Source organism: Martes martes (assembly GCF_963455335.1).
Source record: "Martes martes genome assembly, chromosome: 7".
In the NCBI taxonomy this organism is placed as follows: Eukaryota; Metazoa; Chordata; class Mammalia; order Carnivora; family Mustelidae; genus Martes; species Martes martes.
In genome coordinates, this window is record NC_137894.1 from 115973565 (window position 1) to 115989346 (window position 15782).

Genomic DNA, 15782 nt, shown 5'->3' on the forward strand with positions numbered 1-15782 from the left:
GTGCAGTCCGTAAAAGAAACACTGATAAATTGGACTTCATCAGAATTCTATACGTGTGCTGCTTGAAGGAAACCAAAAGAGTGGAAAGACAAGCCCCAGACTGGGAGAAAATGACAACTCCTGCATCTGATAGACGACTGGTGTCCAGAATACATAAGGAACTCTCAAAACTCAAGGTTTTGAAAAATGGGCAAAAGATCTTAACAGTTCCCCAGAGAAGATATATGAGCGGCAAATAAGCACATGAAAAGATGACCAGCATCATTAGTCTTAAGGGAAATGCAGACTAAAGCACGTGAGATGCCATTGTGTACTCACTGGAGTGGCTGCCAGAGAGCCTAATTGTCAAGGTTCTCCGGAGGACCAAAACCATTAGGGTCTCTCTCTCTCTCTCTTTTTCTCTCTCTCTCTCTATATATATGGAGGTGTATTATAAGGAATCAGCTCACATGATTTTGGAGGCTGAGAAGTCGCACGAGCTGCTGTCTGCAAGCTGGAGACTCCATCCTGAGAATAAGAGGATCCTGTGGGTGTAAATCCCAGTCCAGTGGCAGAAGACCAGCATCCTGTGTTAGGCAGGCAGCAAGGGGCTGAATTCTCTCTTCCTCTGCCCATTTTTTTTTTTCCCTACTCAGGTTCATGAGGGATTGGTTGCTGCCCACCCACACTGGGGAGAGGATTCTCCTTTATTGTGTCCAAGTCAGATGCTAATTTCATTGAGAATCACCCTCACAGACACACATAGCAGTGTTAAATTGGGGCAGCCTGTAGCCCCGTCAAGTGACACTTCAATTTAACCATCACAAGTCCACCCCTGTCAATTTGGCAGCCATGCACATCTCCTTAAACTGAACTGAATCTCCAAATAAAGACAAAAACTCAGTCATAATTCTGCCAAACTTGATACAGCTATCCTACATACAATGGAAAACCCACGAGCCCCCTACATAAAATCCTTAAGTGATGTTTGCTCTTCTTGAACTCTCATAACTTAGATACTATGATAAAAATTAACAGTTCTTAAATGCCACGATATAAAGCCAGTGCATCTTGTATTACATGAAAAACGAATAAGAGAAGACAACAAAGACATATTGTAACATCTATATTAAAATGATTTATGCACACATATTCCTATACAGATATATATTCATAACAAAATGAGGAAATAGAGCAATTTTTGTAATTGGTTATGGGATTATAGGTGGTATTTATAACTACTTTCTTCCACTACCCACTTTATCTTCAGCAAGTACCTTGTGGGTGACCCAGACAGTCATTCCTAAAGAATCTTGGCCTTTAGTACTTCTGCCTAGATTGGGTTGTTACAGTTTTCAGTTGACCTTAGTCACAGGGCATGGTAATACTAATAGATACCCTAAGAGATCGCCTGTATTTCAGACACTCTTCCTTACTTTCATTGTGGAGTAGTAGTCTAGTTTCCCCTTGGTAGTGAGGATCGATCCCCTCAGCTGCTCCAGAAATCCCTTTTTTGCTAATTGATTTAGAGGCACAAGGAGCCCAAAGCAGCTGGGTGGCCATCTTCATTTCTAGCTCAATGGAATCATTCATTGCGTGTCTCTTGGTGGAAGCATTCCTTTTCCTAGAACTAAGACCTCTAGGCTAGCAGAGCAAAAAGTCAGCAGGATAGGAAGCAAACATTTTGCCAGTGAGTCACTTGGGAGTAATAGTGAGTGGTGCCATTCCCAATTTCCACCCCATGATTCCTGGGTCCATGAATCCTGGTATGGAAGAAACAGCACCATGTATTGGATGTAGATTCAGAGCATTTACAGCCTTCTGCAGAACCTTGCCAGAGCCGTGCGACATAGTGCCACCTAGCTGTTCCACTGTCCTATCACACCAGCTGCTTCAGGATGGCGGAGAGCTTGGTAAAACCAGTGAATTCCATGAGCATGGGCCCACTGTATACTTCTTTTGCTGTGAAGTGAGTTTCTTGATTAGAAGCCATGCTGCGTAGAATACCATGACTGTGCATAAAGGATTTTGTAAGTCCTCAGATGGTCATTTGCAGGGAAAGTAAATCCGTATCTGTGGTAAGCATCTATTCCAGGTAGGATGAAACATTGCCCCTTCTGTAATGGAAGCAGTCCCATGTAATCAGCCTGCCACCATGTAACCGGCTGACCACCCTGGGGATTGGTGCCATATTGGGCACTCAGTGGTGGTCTCTGCTGCAGGCAGATTGGGCACTCAGCAAGAGCCATAGCCAGGTCCGCCTTGGTGAGGGAAAATCCATGCTGCTGGGCCCACACATAACCTCCTTCCTTACCACCACAGCCACTATGTTCATGGCCCAGCATGATGATAGGGTTGACTGGAGAAAGAAATTGATTGATTATCTACAGAGGATCATCCTATTTACTTGATTTATTAACATCCTCCCTGCTGAGGTCACCCTTTGGTGACCATTCTCATGGGACACAAATATCTCTCCATTTTTTCTCCCCATTCAAAGAGACTTATCCATATACCTCTCTTACTCATATATCGTTGTCAACCAGACTTCCTTTTCACCGATATTCTGATCTTTCTTCTTCCAAGTCCCTGACCATCCAGCAAAACCATTGGCCACTGCCCATGAGTCAGTATAAAATTGCACATCTGGCCATTTCTCCTTCCAAGCAAAGTGAACATCCAGGTCACTGCTCCAAGTCATGCCTGCTGGGAAGATTTCCCTTCACCATGTCCTCGGGGATGTGCCAGAAGGGAGCTTATAGTGCTGCAACTGTCCACTTGCAGGTGGTGCCTACGTATCACGCAGAACTCTCTGTAAATGAGGCCTGAGCCTTCTCTTCCTCTGTCAGCTATCATAGGAACCACCCATGGCTTCATAGATGCAGGCTCGGAGAGAGAAGGCGTAGGAGCAGGAGAGGGGAGAGTGGGCACCTTTAGGACCTGCTCAGGCCCCATTTCGTGTCTCCTACCTCCCATCTGATGAGGGAGTGCTGCTGATGGATCAGATGTCACCCAATGTATGACAGGCATCTCAGGTCTCATAGAAGTGTTCAGTCTTTATTTAGGCCCAGTAGCAGACCAAGAGCTATTTCTCAAAAGGGGAGTAGTTATGTGCAGAAGATGACAGGGTTTTGCTCCAAGATCCTAAGGGGCCTGCTAGAGGTTCCCTGTCTCCCACTGACACCTCAGGCACTGTCGAATCTGCTGGAACATATGGCCCGAGGGCAGAGCAGCTTGACCAGCAACCTGAACCTGTTGCAGAACTGTCTCTTGTTCTGGGCCGCACTCAATGGCAGCTGCTCAGGTTACTTGGAAAACAGACTGGAGTCCTACTCCCAAAAGAGGAATATGTTACCTCCAAAACCTAAAGAGACCCACTAGGCATTGTGCCTCTTTTTTAGTTGTAGGAGGGGCCAGATGCAACAACTTATCCTTCACCTTGGAAATAGTATCTTGACATGCCCCATATCCCCAGACCCCTAGAAATCACTAACCTAGAAGGTCCCTAAATTTTGATTCAATTTATTTTCCACCCTCTGACATCCATCTGTCTTCCCAATCAGTCTAGAGTAGTTGCTGCTACTTGCTCACTGGGTCCTACCAGCATAAGGTCATCAATATAACAGATCAGTGTGATACAGAAGAGAAAGGTAATCAGGAACCTTGGAAACTACATTAGGATGTAGGGCTGGAGAGTTGATGTACCGTTGAGGTAGGACAGTAAGGGCACATTGCTGGCCTTGCTAGCTGAATGTAAGTCCTTCTGGTGGGCCTTATAGTCAGTGGTGGAGAAAAAGGCATATGGCACATGAATAGCTGCATGGGGTGGGGGGGGGGTGTGAATTTGCTCAAGCCATGAAACCACATCTGGTAGAGCTCTGCTCATTGAAGTCCACCAGCTGGCTCAGTTGACGATACTCCAGTGTCCTCTCCAAGATCCATCTGTCTTCTGCACAGGCCAGATGGGTGAGGGGTGGGTGAGGGTCACCACTCCTACATCTTTCAAGTCTCTGATGGTGGCACTAATCTCTGCAAATCCCCAGGAATGCCATATTACTTTTGGTTTTACGATTTTCCTAGGTAGAGGCAGTTCTAATGGCTTCCATTTTGCCTTTTCCACTATAATTGTCTTCCCTCCACAGGTCAGGGAAACAATGGGGGGATTGTGCCTGCTGCTAAATATGTCTCTTCCAGTTACACATTCTGGAACTGGGGAAGTAACCACAAGATGGCATCAAGGACCCACTGAAACCACCCTGAGATGGAGCTGAAACTCCCATTGGTCACCTGACCTCCATAAGCCCAATTCTGGTGTGCCACAGTGATGTTTGGGGTCTCCTGGAATTAGTGTCAGTTCAGAGCCAGAGTCCAATAGTCCCCAGAAAGTCTGATTAATTCCTCTTTGCCAATAAACAGTTCTTCTGATAAAAAGCTGTAGGCCCCTTCGGGGCAGGCTGGGAGAAAGATGCAAGGTATAAAGTTTCAGCGTCCTTCCTTAAGGCACCCCACCTTCCCCTTCATTCAAGAGGTTCTGGGGTATATAACTGTCTCAAGTGTGAGAATTGACTGAGGGGCAGTTAGTTGACTGGGGGAGGGCAGAGGAGACGACAAAGGGACACCAGGAACCTTTGGAAGGTGGTTGCGTATGTTCCTTTCTTTGTTTGTGGCAATGATTTCGCAGGCGTGTACATCTGTCAGAACTTACCAAAGCGTACGTTTGTGTGTGGGAAGTCTACTGTGCATCAGTTTTACTTTAATAAAACTGCTAAATTTTTCTGAACATACCTATTACAGGACAGATGAGTAAGGAAATAATTTCTCACTGTTCCAGTTCATTTAATTCCAAAGGGATCAGTAATATTTGTTAAAATCATAGTTAAAGTCATTAATTTAAAATTTTTTCATATGACTCTGCTTATTTTAAATGGGTCTCTTAACAGTTTGAAAATGCCTCAGAATTATAGGAAACCTTGGTCATGGCCGTGAGCATTTGGGTCCCTTTGCAAGGTCCTACCTGTCATGGTGACAGATGCGAAGGGCAATCTTAACCTGACGGCATGAAATAGTGCCTCCTCTGACTGATTTCCGCCTCTGTGAGTCCACGTCCACAAGCTATCTTCTTATAGTTTTCTTTTCCTTCCTAGAACTACCTGCAGGGTGGTAGTATGTTGCTGATTATGAAGGCAGGAGTATTCTAAACCAAGCGATGGTCAAATTTAAATTGCTTTTATGCCCTTAGATCAATCATTTGGCATTCTGGTTTGAGAAAGAGGAAGAGCCTGAATCAGTGTGTCTAAAATCTTAAAACTAGAACATATTTTTCAAGAACTTAAATAGGATTCTTGCCCTTTAATGAACTAATTATCCATTTTGTCATGTTGTTAATAATTTTCTTTAAAGCTTATTGTTAACCTATGATTTCATGGTTTTTCGTTTTTGGTTGTTACTGAAATTTCTAGCAGTATAATAATTAAATTATCCTACACTACCTTTTCCTTTCAAGGTCGTGATTCTGATTGTCTTCCCTGGTGTAAAGTCTTTCATAGTCTGTTCTTTAAACAATATGCACCATTCGATATATATACAATGGGCTATTACTCAGCCATAAAAGAGGATGAGATTTTTGTCATTTGTGACAACATGGATGGACCTAGACGTATTATGCTATGTGAAATAAATCAAACAGAGAAAGACAAATGCTATATGGTTTCACTTATATGTGGAATCTAAAAAGCTAAACAAGCAAACAAAAAAAAAGCAGAAACAGACCCATAAATACAGAAAACAAACTGATGGTTGGGGGGGAGGGCATGTAGAATGGGCAAAACAAATGAAGGGAACTGAGAGATATAGGCTTCCAGTGATCAATGAATAAGTCATGGGGATAAAAGGTACAGTGCAGGGAATATGGTCAGTGGTGCCGTTATAGTGGGTGGTGACACAGGTCACCACACTTGGGGTGAGCAGAGCACAGCATACAGACTTGCTAATCCCCACGCTGCCCACCCCAAACTAATGTAACATTGTGTCAGTTCTCCTGCAATTAAAAACAAAAAACCCATAAATTTAAAAAGTGAAAAAGAAATGCACTATTCTGATAAATGTATCATTCTCTTGTCCCCTGTCTTAATTAGCCAAGGGTGTTTTTCATCATTGAATTCTTCCTTCATGTTGGTGCTCGTCCCTGAACGCTGCATCCTTTCTCAAGCTTTTACCTGAGCTGCTTCAAAATAGCATCTAATCCAAGTTATCTACCTGCCTGGAACTGTTTGTGCGTAGCCTAAAACCAGAACAAGAATGTTTTTCTGGTATATCAAATCTAATACACAGTAAGAATTTAGAAAGAGAAAAATTTTCTCCCTGCTGTACGAATCCCTTCAGCAGGGTCCTGGGGGTCCTCTCCCTTCTGGGTGAGTGCTGTCACTGAGCGTATGGCACAGTCATGTGAGGTATTTTCAGGGAAGCCCCTTCCATTACTGAACAACTTCATTTGTATAAAATCTTGCCTCCCTTAACGTAAGCTGAAATCTGCTTCCTCTAACCTCTGCATGTCAATGCTGGTCCCATCCTCTAAAGAACATACATGAGTTCTGTTTCTTCCAGACGTTGCTTTAGAGATTTGAAGATAGTTTTACCTATGATAAAGCTTTCATTAGCTTTTCTGAGCCTGGGTCTTATTTTTATCTCATGTACATAGTGTGCTTTTCTTACTTGTCTGTCTCCCGCTAGCTTTGATTCCCTTTCGGTGAAGAACCCCTTCTTTTTAGGCTCAGGATTACTGCTGCGTGGGAAGGTGTCATCCTTCACTAGCCTGGGGCTTTGTAACCCATGGTAGTTGGATCCTGTGTCCTCACCTGGGAATCAGGATGTAAAGGGTCTGTGCGCTATTCTCCCATCATCTCTGACAGTGTCATTTCTTTGTCTCGTTTTCTCTGACTCTGAAATGTTGAAAATATTTGCCGTGAGATGTTCATTTGGCATTTCACAGTCCATCAGTAAAATATGTTTTGTGAATGTGTCTCATTGTACTATGATAAGCATAATGTTATAGAAATTCAGGTCTCAGTCTTATCAAAATAATAATAATATTTGTGGTACAATTTAGGTCAGGGGTTAGCAAAACTACAACCAGCCAGATCCATTCCGCTGCCTGTGTCTGTGTGGCCTGTGAGCTCTGAATGGTTTTTAACATTCCATTTTATAGTCTTAAGTGGTTGAAAAAGTCAAAAGATGGACAATATTTTATGACATGTGCATATTGTATAGAATTTGAGTCTCACTGTCCATCAGTAAAAGTTTAGGAGAACACAGCCGTGCTCCTTCATCAGAGTATGATCTCTGGCTGCTCTGGGGGCCACTGCAGCAGAGGTGAGTAATTGCCCCAAAGACTGCACAGCTTACAAAGCCTGAAGTATGTATTGTCTGGCCTTATATTGGTTATCCCTTATCTATTGCTAAGTAACCGCCTCAAAACTCAGTAGCTTAAAACAACACGCATTAACTCTCTCAGAGTTTCCGTGGATGAGGAAACTTAGCTACACCTTCTACTTCCGGGTCACTCACAGGCTGTAATCGGAATGGTGGCCACACTATAGTTCTCTCAAGGCTCACCTGGGAAAAGATCTGCTTCCAAGCACATGTGGTTGTTGGCAGATTCCACTCCTCTGGGCCATTGGACCGAGGGCCCCCATTCCTGGCTGGCTGTTGGCCAAAGAGCACCCATCAGTTCCTCACCATGTGGGCCTCTCTGACTTTGCTGCTTGCTTCCTCAAAGTGTGCAGGCTGGAAGGGAACGGAGAGTCTCCGGGAGGCTGAACTCTTTTGTAACCTAATCATGAAAGTGGCATCCTGTCACCTTTATGGACAATATTGTTTATAAGAAAGTCACTAGGTCAGGGCGCCTGGGTGGCTCAGTTGGTTAAGCGTCCAACTCTTGGTTTCGGCTCAGGTCGTGGTCTCAAGGTTGCAAGATGGAGCCCGGCACTGGGTTCCACGCTCAGTGCGGAGTCTGCTTTGAGATTCTCTCTCTGCTCCTCCTGCTCATGCTTTCTTCCTCTCTCTAAAATAATAAATAAATAAACCTTGAAAAAAAAGTCACTAGGTTCCGTGCACACCTGAAGGGAAGAAATTACACAAGGGGATTACTGTGAATATAAGGAGACCATCCTTACAAAATGTTTGCTGACCTCTGGGTTAGGTAACTGTCCTCCCAAGGAATATCTCTCTTTAGGTAATCACTATAGTACACTGATTTTGTGTGTCATACTATAGTTTTCTAAAGCAAAGTTAAAATAGTAATTCTGTTGGATTATTTTATTCTAACCATGTTGATTAGTCAGTAACACCTTGAATGAACTCATTTCTATTTTTTAAAATTCTCTGCTTATAGATGTCTTGCTTTTAGAGTTATGCATAGAATAACTATAACAAGCATCATTATTTCTTACCCTGTTCTAAGAGATCATTTTTTCAAACCCGTGGCTTTCGTATCTTTCTTACATTTTTATGATAAAATCCTTAATCAGCATATTTTATAAAGACTTCTTGATTCCCAATGTGCTACTCATTTTTTTCTTTTCTTCCTCATTTTAGGTATTTGTGTACCCGCTAGCGGTATCTGTGTTCCTGGATGTTTTTTTCACTCGTTACCCCCAAATCCACTAACGTTTCTTACCACAGATTTCATCGACACATTCTTCCACATGACCCACCTGCAGCCGCTGCAGGGTCGAGTCCAGTGACAGGAGGGGTGTGGCAAGGAGAGGAGCAGGGTGGAAATGACCCTGCCCTCGGCACTCATGTTCCTCTGCTTTCTATCTTCCTTTCAGCATCCTTTAGCTCGGTTTACTCCTGCTTCCTCTGCATAACATGTGGGGATGGAGCTGAATTGTACTGTATTATGGCCTCCGAAGCACTGTTCAGAACCCTGAATAAGACACAGGAACAATCCTTCCAGCCATGGGGAAGGCCTGTTGGCAGTGCCAGAATGGCTAGAATTTGGGGTGCTCCTTGTCAGTCTGTCAGTGCTCCCCGAGACCTGGCCTTCTGTTGTTCCTGTGAGGCCCTGTGTAGGCACTTCACTGCCCCTCTCCCCCAACCTGATCACCCCCCTGGCCAGTTCCCCACGGGTCCCATCAACTTGAAGTCAAAAGGGTCAGCCTCATTCGCACTGGGAGAGGCTGTGGAGGTGGCCTTCTGCATTCATGACTCGGTCATTAGTTCCATCTGCAGTAATTGCACTGTTCTTTTTTTTTTTTTTTTTAGATTTTATTTATTTATTTGACAGAGATCACAAGTAGGCAGAGATATAGGCAGAGAGAGAGGAAGCAGGCTCCCTGCCAAGCAGAGAGCCCAATGTGGGGCTCAATCCCAGGACCCTGGGATCATGACCTGAGCCGAAGGCAGAGGCTTTAACCCACTAAGCCACCCAGGTGCCCAATCTCACTGTTCATTACAAGCCTGTGCTTCTCTGCGGCCTCCCCAGGAGAGCTTCTTCCTTTTAGAGGATAGTCTTGGCTGCTGTACTCTAGCTCTTTGCTCTGACTCGGGCTCTTCTCCATTCAGCAGCCTCTTTGAAATTCTTTGCATCTCACTCCACTCTTGACTCATACTGCCTCAGTTTGTTGTCACATGTAGCCTCTTGGTCCCAGGGAACCCCCGAAGTGTGGTTCTCCATCCTCTCCTATCCCTTCTGTCTTGCTCATTAAGGAAAGGTGCTCTGTTGGGGGTTTTTTGTTTTTCTTTTTTTAAGATTTTATTTATTTGTCAGAGAGAGAGAAAGAGCACAAGCAGGGGGAGCGGTAGGCAGAGGGAGAAGCAGGCTCCCTGCTAAGCAGGGACCCTGATGCTGAACTCATGGGCTGGGACCATGACTCAAGCCAAAGGCAGACACTTAAACAGCTGAACCACCCAGGCGTCCCAAGGAAAGTTGCCCTAACAGAGATAGTGGAGTGTGTGAAGTAAAAGCTTCGTGAGCATTGTCTGGATCACAGAATAGAGCGGAAAGGAAGAGGGACAGGGATGAGGTCTGCCAACAAAAACCATAGCCAGTGTGGTGGGGTCCCAGCTTTGGCCCAGACTGCACCCACCCCGCGACTTAGACACATGCAGGCGTGTCTGACAAGCCGGTCTGGTAGACCTGCCAGGCCTACAAGAGTGCAAAGGAGAGGAGCCCCGCCAGAGCAGCTGTTCTCAGAGGTCTTAGCCATTGGGCTGGGAGGCAAATCTAGGTCATAGTCATATCCATCACTTTTAGGGAGAAGATGCTATATGTTGAAAAGAAAAGAAAGCTCTTTTACCAAAATCTTTACAAGCTGGTGCACACATCTTTACTTCCCCGAACCTCCCAAGGAACAGAAATGTTCTCTCTTGTGCACCAGCTGCCACAGCAGGAGTGAGCGCTCCTCAGGTAGTTCGTGAAGCAAAAGAAGGAAATGAGATGCTGAGATGCGAGCGTGAAGAAGAGTATTTATAGTGCGCATGAGACGTGCCCTGGGGCTCCCAAGAGTTACTGGCTGAGAGTTTGAGTAGAGTTATAGATTTTGGAGGAATAGGTAAAGAATCTCATTTGATGGTTCTAGGGAAATACGGGGTAGGTGGGTCAAGGAGAAATGCAGTGACAGCCAAAGGGAAGTGTCCCGTCTGGGCAGCCAGTGTCTCGGAGCAGGCACACTCCTGGGGACTAGCCTCACTGAGGGCAAGGCTCACCCGGGAGAAGCTGTGTGCCAGTCTCTGTCTGCACCGAGGAGTCATACCCCTCACTTCCTGGAACCATTATGACCCTGGAAAACAGGTAGCTCTGTATGCTTTTCTTATAGACGCAGAAACTGAGGTTATCTTACTTAAGGATTCAGAGCTCCCTCGAGCTGGGAGTGGGGTCAAGTACAAAGTGACCCCTGGAAAGTTGCTTCATGCTCTCCCGGAGCTCACACTTGATTCTGTGCTGCTGTTTTCTTTCCTAGTGAGGTGGGTGCTTATTGCCCATAAGGGATTGGGAAGTGCTGGCCTACAGACAAGGGGGGCACTGAGTTCATTAATGTCTAGAATATATACTGAGTCGTTTTCACTTCGTAAGGCCGAAGAGAAATATACAGGCAGAGTTGTTGTCCTAGGAAAACTTACATACTGCCTGGGATGATAGGGAGTAAATAGAGGACAATCCATAACACCAGGGAGTTCTAAAAATAGTTGAGTGGTTAAGATGACTATGCCATTGACGTACAAGGCAGTGCGGACCCGTGGGCACTGGGGGTGTCAAGGAAGCAGCCATTCAGGATGGTGAGATCGCATGGGCTGGGGGAACTGACAAGGTTTGTGAAGGCTGCAGGTGGAAAAGGCCTTTGAGATGGTGGGAAATAGCCACAGGGGCCCGCTCACGGGAGATTCAAGTCTTCTGGCCTGGCCATGCTTTGCGTGCTGTTCTCTGTGCATCTCTAATCTTGTAAATGAAGTTCATTTTATTGCTCCTATTCTGAAATTAATGTACACTCTAGTATGAAATGTGCATATAGTATAAAATGTGCGTAATCGCCCCCAGAGACAAACACTGCCGATATTTGGATATATTGTGCTCATACGAGAAATACAATTTCCTCTTTTCCAGTTTTTGCTTAAAGTTATATGCATTCTCCAATTGCAGGCTCTCTGTAAACATAATTTTGCAATCGCTATATGACATAACCATTGAATAGATATACCATAATATCCTTAACTATTTAGAGTAAATGACGTTGGCTGGAAACTCCTCCCAACTCAGGCAGGCAGATGAGTAATTCTGTAATTCTGGAACCACATGGGAACCAGGAAGTGAGAATCAACAATATTAAGTTATGAAATAGGAAAGATTGTGAACTTTGAAAAGGAGGGCAAATAGAAATAAACAACCCAAGAGAAGGTATGCAAGAATGCAAAAATGTTATCTGCAGGCCTCTGTTGCAACTGAGGAAGAAAGATCCTGAGTGAGCAAGGTATCACAAATGGAAAATAATCAGACATTTATTCACTCAGGAAATATTTGTTAAGGACTTGCTGAGTGCTAAGCAGTGCTCTAGGCCCCAGGGAAAAAGCAGTGAACAAAGTTGCCTTTTTTTTTTCAATTTTTAAGATTTTATTTATTTGTCAGAGAGAGAGAGAGAGAAAGTACAAGCAGGGGGAGCAGCAGGCAGAGGGAGAATTAGGCTCCCTGCTGAGCAAGGAGCCCAACACAGGACTCAATCCCAGGGCCCCTGGATCGTTACCCAAGCCAAAGGCAGACACCCAACCAACTGAGCCACCCAGGCATCCTGAAAACTGCTATTAAAAAAAAAAAAAGGAATCCCTCCTACCTCAAAGCTTACATTTTAGTTGGGAGAGATAATTAATTGACAAATAAATATATAATAGTCTTTAAATTTCATGAAGCAAAAAGAAAGGAGAGTGATGAAGAGGATGGGTATTTTGTCCGGATGGTTAGAGAAAGATGCTCTGGTAAGGTGGCACTTGAGCAGAGACCTTAGTGGAGGGACAGGTGAGCGTTGCCCATCGTCCTAATACCATTGCTGAGACAGTTCTTATGGTTATGTTTTAGTAAACATGTGAAACACGTACCATGTTTCATAGGCTCCCTGTTTCCACCATAGTTTATTATGAAAATATCACATCAGTTAGAGTGGATACCTGCCTACCTGCTTCCATCATGATTCTACTGTGACTGCTGGACGTCCTTGCTTGTTCTGTGTCTGCCGTCCATCCGTCTTGCACCCAATCATAGTTTTAATTCTGATCTTGGTGTTCGCACCCTGTAACCCATATATTCTTAAGCTGATCAGTTATGAATTTCTTTGACCACAGAGGTTTTCAAAAACTTAACATTCCTGAATGGAAAGAAATTGTATATTCAGTTTTATATTTTGGATTTTAATTTTATTTAATTTTTCTTTTTCCATGTAATTCCTCTATCCATTTGGAGTTTATTTCAGGTTGTATTATAAGGCAAAGGTCTTGCTTTGTTTCACTACTTCACAAATAGCTGATTTCCCCACCATATTTGTCGAACAGTGTGGCATTTCCTATGTTGGCTGGTCCCTTTTCAAAAACGGTGTAAGTTTGTGTATGTGCCTGGATGCTTTTCAAGTCATCTATTCTGTTCATTTGATTTGGCTGTTGATTTGTTTTACTAGCGCCTCAGTGTTAATGGTTTTGTTTTCTAATACTTTTTAACTTGTAGTTAACATGTAGAATCCTTCCCAATTATTTTGTTTTTCAAAATCTTAGCTATGTTATTTGCTTATTCTTGGAAAAAATATTATATCATCTATGTTCTAGAAACACCTGCTTAAAATTTTAATTGGTGTGTATATTTCTTGCTTTATTTAAAGGGAATCTTGCCTCATCTTTAAAGCAGGGATAATACTCACTGCCTTTGGTAGGATTATTGTATGGATTAAATGATAACAAACACAAGAAGTGTTTGACATGATATTTCAACTCGGGGCCTATTGTGATTTCACAGAGAGCTCTACAGTTTATTTGGGCCCTACTCCCAGATCCCCTTTGAAGCAAAAAGAAAGAGCTCTTGGCTACTGCCAATTCAGAAATAAGCACATTTGAAGGTAAAATGGCAGCAACACCTGAACAATGTCTCCCTGTCCTTGTTGCAGGGTGTACTAGGATGGTCACAACTAGCGCCGGCTAGAACCAGCATCCTCCACCTGCATCCCCCATTTCCTCAATGCACATGCTGTGCAGCTGCATTGGTCTGGCCTTCGGATTGGCATTCACGCTGACAGGTCACAGTGGGCTAGAATCTGGCTCCAGGTTTACTTAGCTTTCATAGATACAGCATCAAATGCCTCTTGATCAGTGGTCTTTCCAGTCACCTCACCCTGGATTCCCAGCCCACAGAGGACACACTCAGCCATTAGCGGTTAGACCAACTGGGTGATGTAAACCACGCCAGCATGGGAAGCTCAGCACAGGAAGTGTATATTAAAACTCCCCTGTGCACGGCTTCCGGGTGCCCGCGCCCCTACCCAAGGACACCCTTGGGGTAAGAGATAACACCCAGAAGCTTGTGTTCTCTGAGTTTTAAATAGTCCTATCTGCTCAGACCTCTCAGGGGTAACTTCGCAGGAGCCAGGCCCCACTGTCATTTCACATTTATCTCGGCCCAGTACATTTCAAGGAAACAGTATGAGAGGAAGGTAAATTCGAGATCATCTTCCGGTGGAGAAGAGATTTAAGCCTTCTGGGGCTTTCTCCTCCCCACCCCACCCATTCCACTTCTGGTCCTTTTCCTGGCCTTATGGCTCTCTGTGGGCTTCAGAACCTCTCCACACACTAAGGAAACCCTGTGCTACTCTGTGTACTGAGACAAGAAGCCTAAGAAGTCATGGTGTCTCTTCTGCAGCGCCCCTACTTTGTCTCCTGCGACCTGGGTGGATGCTTGCCATGGCCTGCTGGGCCTCCCACCGCTGTTTCTGGCCCTGTGAGCTGCTCTCAGGAAGGCGAGGTTCTGGGCCCAAAATTGGCCAGTCTTCATGTTCCCGCATCAGCTCTGCTCTCAGAAATCCCTTCACATATCCACTCTGTGTCTTCCCAATGGGATCCCGGCCTCATCCTGATCGAAAACTCTAGTCCCTGGCCCATGGCACCTGCCGCCGACCTCCATCACCCACTGAGGCTGTTTGTATGCCCAGACCACCACCCCCAAGTTGTGCACGGGGTCTTCTTCTGCCCCTCTTTCCACTCGGGCATCTCAGTGGGGCCACCCTGTTCTCTCCATGTCCCTCCTTTTGTGGAAGAACCCGCCATGGCTGATCTGCCCGACTGTTGCTCTCCCCGGTGCCTGGTGCAGCGTCGACTTCCAGTGAAGACCACGACCTCGGGTGTGAGGAGTGACAGACAGCATCAGCACCTTCCCACGGTGGCAGCCACAGCGCTTCTTTCCATCCCCCCAAGGCGGCAAAAGCGCATGTCAGCAACAACATGTCTGTTGCCTGATCCTGGACCAAAAAGATCCTGCCTGCAAAAAGCACATTCAAGGTGGAGAAAATGGAAAAGCTGTGTTTCTTCTTCCCTCAGAAACAGGGCAGCCAGTGTCTCTGTCGGGTATACCTGTGCCTGATCTGCGGAGAGGAGTCTCTCGGACACCAAGAGCCCTGACCAGCTGTGAGCCCTGGGCACATCCTAAAGGATCAAAAAGAAAAAAAGGGCACTGCTTATTTTCCCCCTGTTCTGCCCACGTTTTTCTTGCATCCCCAGCATGGAGTGCAAGAAGTCGGATTAGCTTTTGAAATGAACAACACTGCTGGAATTTTCAGTCCCAAATCACTGGTCATTTCCCTGCTTCCAGCCGGAGGGAGCACGACGGGAGCTATGTTCAGGGGCAGCGCTAAGCACTGCTCCTCCTGTTTCCCCCATTTAAGCACCATCTTACCCACTTTTAGGTTAAGGAAACCGTGGCATAGAGAGGTCAAGCAACTCTCTCAGACTCACACAGCCAGTAAGCCACACAGCAAAAGTCTGAATTCTGTCTGGCCCCAGAGTCTGTGTTCCTTCCACGCTGTGCTGTCTGTTACCAACGTGTTACCTGGTTTTATTCCATAACAGTTACTAATATTTTAATGCACACCAGGCCATCTTTTTGCAAATCCAAATAAAGGAATAACTATTTATTTCCATGTATACCGTGTTAAGCTTCTTAATTTCAATCTGTCCCCTTCATCATCGCTTCTCATTATTGACCTTCCTTTTAACAGGGGCAAAAGGTACATTTGGTTGGATTGAGTTCTTCCTTGACCTTAGAATAAATTCAAATATATAAT

General features: G+C 44.9%; 1 protein-coding gene across 1 annotated transcript in view; it reads left to right on the forward strand.

The window, feature by feature from the left end:
• The window catches only part of RPS6KA5 (ribosomal protein S6 kinase A5), a 180750-nt gene that overhangs the window by 137478 nt on the left and 27490 nt on the right, over positions 1 to 15782 (forward strand). The window lies entirely within an intron of this gene.